General features: G+C 35.6%; 1 non-coding gene across 1 annotated transcript; it reads left to right on the forward strand.

Annotated features, from left to right (window-relative positions):
- Positions 1-485: 485 nt before the first annotated feature.
- On the forward strand, positions 486-592 carry LOC141682129 (small nucleolar RNA R71). The gene has a single exon (XR_012559530.1). It is a non-coding gene; the product is annotated as a small nucleolar RNA R71 (small nucleolar RNA).
- Positions 593-6,776: the final 6,184 nt, after the last annotated feature.

The following is a 6,776-nucleotide window of genomic DNA, read 5'->3' on the forward strand; positions in this document are numbered from 1 at the left end:
TGTATGGCTGATAAGATTATTGCACTGCATTCTGATTATTGCTCCAGCTGAAGTTAGGATGATTGTAGTTGTTTGGATAATAAGTGGCTGGAGCTTGTTATTGTGATCTCTGAAAATTGCTTACAAATTGAGCTGATTCACTAGAAATAGCACACTGATCAGTCTCATGGGCACAAGCACAAAGCTCACAGACACTAGTGATTTGATTAACTCCATAATCAGTCAAAGTGTCCACCTTCATTGTCAAAGACTTAAGTTGGGCATCTATAGCAGTTGCTGCATCCAACTCTATAATTCCTGCTACTTTTCCCTGAGTCAGTCTTTAGGAAGGATTCTGGTATTCATTAGCAGCCATCAGTTCAATCAATTCATAAGCTTCATTGTAGCTCTTAGCCCACAAGGCTCCTCCTGATGCTGCATCGAGCATGGGTCTAGAAGTAGCACCCAATCCATTATAGAAATGGTTTATAATCATCCAATCAGGCATGATGTGATGTGGGCACTTCCTTAGAATCTCCTTATATCGATCCCAAGCCTCACACAGAGATTCACCAGTTTGCTGAGCAAACTGAGTAAGAGCATTCCTGATTGCAACAGTCTTCGCCATAGGGAAGAATTTAGTGAGAAACTTTTATGCAAGATCCTCCCATGTGGTGATAGACCGTGGTGGTAGAGAATGTAACCAGCACTCCGCTTTATCCCTCAGAGAGAATGGGAATAGTCGCAGCTTGATAGCATCTTCAGTCATACCATTAAACTTGAAAGTGTCGCATATCTCAATGAAATCCCTGATGTGCATGTTGGGGTCTTCATTAGGAGAACCCCCAAACTGAACTGAATTCTGTATCATCTGAATCGTGTTCGACTTGATCTCAAAAGTATTAGCCGAGATGGCTGGCCTGATGATGTTTGACTGAATATCATTGATCTTAGGCTGAGAATAGTCCATCAAAGACTTAGGAATTTTTGCTTGATCTCCCATCACTCCTAAAGTTGGTTCCTCAATTTTCTCTTCTTCTTCTATCTTCTCTTCATCCTTAAAAACTTCCATTCGAACCACTACAACTTCTTCCTCGTCTTTATCCAGAGTTCCCTCACGAGACCGCAAACGCGTATGCATATATGCTCACTAGAGTACCTGAAATAAGACAAGAAAATAGATAAGTAACAATGTACGAGTTAATGAACTTTAATGAACACTGATGACAAACACATAAACAAAAAATAACACTGTAGTCCCCGACAGCGGCACTAAAAACTTGTTAGTCGCTAAACACGCGCTAATAATACATGCAAGTATACGCGTTTGCAAGTAATATAGAATTATTTCTAGTTCATTCCCACAGAGACTGACTTTGGTTAACTAATTAATTTATGCACTTATTCAACAATTATATTGCTATTATTCAATGCTAAGACGAATAACAAATTGGGGTTTCGATTATACTAAGAATTAAACTAACAATTATAACTAAAAGAATAAGAATGGTTGAATATATATATATATATATGACAAACATGGGATTCTAACTTCATTAAATACTTCATTCAATAGCTTTATTGTTCTTAACCTCAGAATGTAATGGTGATGACACTAACCAGATAACATGAAACTGATAAACGCCAACTTTCGTTGCACGAATACCATACTACCAGACATCCACAAAATAGATAGAAGCTGAATAGACACCAAATATATTGAGACCCTATATGTCTATAGATTTTGACAACATAAAGGTTTAAAGCACAAGTTATCTATCGTGATTACATAGGGCAAGTAAGATGGTTAAAATTAACTACAAATCATGCATAACAATAACACATGAACCTATGCTAGCATGGCAAGTTCTAAATCCTTAAATTCATTGTCACTTCATTAAAGATTAACACGCTATCTTATAAGTTCGCGACGCTCATAAGACGAATAAGCAAAACCAATACTAGGTTATCATACAATCACCACACACTAAGGTATCGAAACAAATTAACTAAAGAAATCCATAAATAAATCCGCTAGAACCCCACGATAAAGATTAGTCCATAATCGTACTCATCATTAACGTGGGTTCCGGTGAAAGCATGGTATAATAAACTTAGTCTTTATACTGAATAAATAATAAAACCAAATACAAAACAAGAGTAAGGTTCACGAATAAGAAAACTAGCATCCAAGTTATAACTTAGAACAAAGATTCACAAGTAAAAACAAGATCTTTTTCTTCTTCTTTGAATCGTGCTAACACGGTCTTCTTACGGCTCTCCTTGTGCTCTGGTAGATCCGTCTCTCTAGAAACGTCCTTTATTTAAGTATATATAGCAGCCCATACAAGATAGAAGTCCTCCAATTGTAAATCAACTAGAATCAGGATTCTGGCATCCCGACCCGGCGCGGCCGTACGCTTCATCAGCGCGGGCGCACTGGCTCTCTGACAAATGGACGCGGCCGCGCGCTAGACCAGCGCGGGCGCGCCGTGCTTCTGGAAAAACTTCTGAATTACTTTAATTTCTGTTGCAATCGAGTTGGCTTCCGGAGCTTTATTCTTTGGACATCATCCTAACACCATATTAGCACCAAAACAATGCTAATTCACCTGATTCTAAGAATAATGCCTGAAATGCAAAAATACTAGAAAACACATTAAAATACCAACAACTTGAGTACATTTACACCAATTCAAAGTTTTTACGAAGCGTAATAAAGTGTCATAAATGCCACTCAACAGAAATATTCAGAGTTTGGGTTGTATCTCTTAGGGAAGTTAGAAATTTCTATGAAGATGGTTCTTTCACCTTTCTTGGCAGTAATCTAATGGATTCTCTCTCTCCCACAGAAATTAAGAGAATAATAAGTTTGTTAAAGGACAAGGATACCTCCACAAGAGCATGGAGATCAGTTATAGCTGAATGGTTGATTGAAAGGGAAGAAACAAGAAAAAGGAATGAAATTGAAGCTGAAGAGAGAAGAAGGAAGTATGATGAAGAAATTGAGATGTTTATAAGAAGATCAAAAGAGCTCAAGATAAAAGGAATGAGCAGAATCTCTAAGGATGGGAAATTTCTAAACATCAAAGTTGGTGGATTCTTAATATTTAGAATAGATTTGCTAGACAGTGGTTATCCCAAGGTAGCAAGACAAAAACTTGTAGAAGCTCTAAGTGGAACACCTATTATAGAAGAATTGGAAATTCTTGATCACTTGAAGGATGTTCTTAGGGAAGAAGCAGACACAAAAAATGTCTTTACCTGATACTTGTAACCATTGAACTTTGTAAATATTATATTGTACAAAAGTTACAATTCTATCAAGATTTATGTATTAATTTTATTTTCCATCATTTTAATCTTGGGGTTAGTCTTGATAACAGGCATGAATATGTGTTAAGCAATCTTCTCACAAAATGGGGGAGATTATTGTGCAACACATGCATGTACCTTAACAAGACTAAGACAATTTTCAATTCTAAGTAAGTTGTATTGTTATCTTAATTTGTATTTTGTACTTGTAATATTTTAAAGTCCGTAAAAATGCAAAGGAGAAAACTGGAGTCTTTTTCCTTAAATAGTATCAAGCCTAAGGATTCTATCTGGAAGAAGATCAAGATGATCATGCCTCAGAAGAATTTTGAAGAAGCTTGGAGTTGAATAAATCTGTTTGGATAAAAATACTCTAAGTCAAGATCTCTACAAGTCACAGATTTAGTGTTATAGAGAAGTCATTCGAGAATTCCAAATGACTTATCGAGAAGTCAGGAAAGCTACTAGAGAACTCAGAGAGATATCGACAAGTCAATTGAAGACATAAAATTTGGAGATATCGACAAGTCATTTCTTCACTAGAGAACTCAGAGTTATCGACAAGTCTATATTCATTAGAGAACTCTGAGTTATCGATTAGTTAAAGTCCACTAGAGAACTCAGAAATATCGATAAGCCAAAATTCTCTAGAGAACTCAGAGTTATCGACAAGTCTACATTCATTAGAGAACTCTGAGTTATCGAACTCTGAGTCCACTAGAGAACTCAGAGATATCGATAAGTAAAAATTCACTAGAGAACTCTAAGTTGTTGACAAGTCAAAGTGAAGACATGAAGCTGGGAGATCTCAACAAGCCAAAGTCTCATTCGAGAACTCAGAGATCTCTATAAGTCAAATTCACTATAGAGTATTAGAGATCTCGATAAGTCAATATACTTATTGAGATGTCAAGATCTCTATATGCCTAACTGGAGATCTTGAGGCAAATTCTCAAAGTACAAACTGCAGATCAGTTCAATATCCAAGATATACAATCAACAAACAATCCAACCAGCTGGATTGACAAGTCAACAAAAAGTAGCTTGAAGGATGTGCAAGATCAATGGTGAAGATTAACTGACAAAGGAAGATCAAGATAATCACTGGATGCTAAAGATATGTTAAACCAGAAATAGAAGATTCACTTTTCCTAAAATGGAAATGACAACTGATAGTTTAGTAAAGGTTAATAGCATGTCTTATTGTACACTGTGTAAACTAGTAGTTAACTGAGTTATAAAGTTAACACTAGTCTTTTGTCAGTTATAACAATTCAGATAGAAAATCTTATAACACTCTCAAGAAGAAGCTAAGCTCTTTATTAACAAAGAGCCTAGAAATTTTGTAGAAAAACATTCTTAAATTTAATATAAAATTAAGTGAGTTTTGAAGATCTGTATTCTTTATTCTTGCAAGTTTAATTTCTGCATGAACACACTTTCACTACAAGATTTAATTTACTTTGTTCAACCATAAAAGATTCAAAAAAAACTTAAAAATAGTAAAACACATTCACCCATCCTCTGTGTGTTATTCATTTCCTAACAGGTGTCCTTGCAGCTGAGAACTCTTAAACAATACCCTTGTCTTTGCAGAATTTATTTAAAATTGCATTCCTGAATTTTTTTCCATTATCACTCCTCAATCTTTTCACACAATTTTGATCTTCAGCCTTGAGTTTCATCCTTTGAATGCATAAACTCTACCCATGTATACATTGAGTAGTCATCCACCATCACAAGTGCATATTTCGTTCTAGAAATAGATAAGACATTAACAGGTCCAAACAGGTCCATGTGAATAAGTTGCAATAGTGCACTTATGGAATTCGCAGTTTTGTTTTTATGATCGGGCCTTTTTATTTTTCCTTTTTGACAAGTCTCACAAACTTCATCTTGAGCAAATTCCAGATTTGGCATGTCTTTCACTAATTCCTTTTTCACCAAGGTATTAATTGCTTTATAATTCAGGTGAGAGATTTTCTTGGGCCACAGTTTATTTTGCTCAATAGATGCCTTGGTGTAGAAGCAACATATACCATCCTCATTTATGAGTATAGATCTGCAGCAAATAAGCTTCCTTTCCTTGCTCCTTTTAAAGCAATTTCACCAGTCTTTTTGCTGATAATTGAGCAGTCCCCTTTGTCAAATGAAACCTTGAATCCTTTATTTGTGAATTGACTGACACTTAGGAAATTCACCTTAAGACCAGCTACTAGTGCTACATCTTCAATGACAACATTCCCGGAAATTAATTTGTCATATCCCATTGTGAACCATTTGTTGTTGTCTCTAAAAGTCACCAATAGGCCAGTCATCTCCTCAAATTATGGTAGCAGTGTCTTATCACCTGTCATATGTCTGGAGCATCCCTTGTCAATAATCTATATGACTCTCTTTATTTTTCCTTGCACATAATGAGGATTAAGTGTGTTTAGCTACCCAAGCAGTGTTGGGTACTTTCTTATTTTTAACAGAAGTTGCAGAAGTAGAATTTGATGACTCGGAAAGAACAGTGTTCAATGATTGATTTGCATTTTCCTTTAGATGTAGATCCAAGATTAACTTCTTTGAGATCTACTCTCAGTTTATGACAGTTTGTCATTACTTTCATATTGCAAGGAATGCAATCAAATTTATCATAAAATGAATAGGGATCTTCGGTTTTTGTTTCATTGTATTTGCATGCTCCCAATTTTGGTTCACTAACAGTCTTTTTCAAAGGTGAGTTAGGTGATTGGTTGAGCCACACTTTTGACATTGCTTCCTGGAAGCATCTGAAAAAATGAAAACTTATTGCTCTTGTTCAATCCAATTTTCCCATTCTTGTTCTTCTTCTTCTTCTTTCCTGTATTCTCAGTTTTGATTTCCTTGATTGGTGTCTTAGAAACTTGGTTGACCATGGGGTTCTTCTTAATTTCAGCAGTCGGGGTGGTTTCTTCATTTTTCTTTTTACTGTCTTCGTCTGCAAGTTCTTGCTTGATGACCAACTCAACCTCACTGAAATTAACTTCACATGCATTGAACAAAGGTGCATCAACTTTTCTCGGCATAACTGGGACCAATTTCCTTAACTTTGTCACCTTTATTTTTCTTGTTGTTGTTCAAGGCATCATAGTCCAAACCAATAGCTATATTGGCACATGGTTTGTTCTTCTCATGGTATTATCCAATCAACTGAGATGCATTTATAAAAGACTTCAATCTCACCTCATTTTTCTCCAATTTTTCCCTCAACACGGCTTCAATATCACCTGCACACTTGAGCTTATTTTTCAAATATTTATTTTCCTGCTTGATAGTTTCAAGCTCAACAAGCTACAGCTCCAATTATTGATTTTCAATCTCAAGCTTCTCACTTGTCTTTGACATTCTACTAACTTCCTCAGTAACCGCCACCATGCTTGTGTGGATATTAAATATCTCTAAACTCATATTTTCAATAATTTCTTTATATTGGCTTGTATTTAAATCAATGGTAG

The sequence above is a fragment of the Apium graveolens genome, chromosome 8, assembly GCF_009905375.1.
Source record: "Apium graveolens cultivar Ventura chromosome 8, ASM990537v1, whole genome shotgun sequence".
Lineage (NCBI taxonomy): Eukaryota > Viridiplantae > Streptophyta > Magnoliopsida > Apiales > Apiaceae > Apium > Apium graveolens.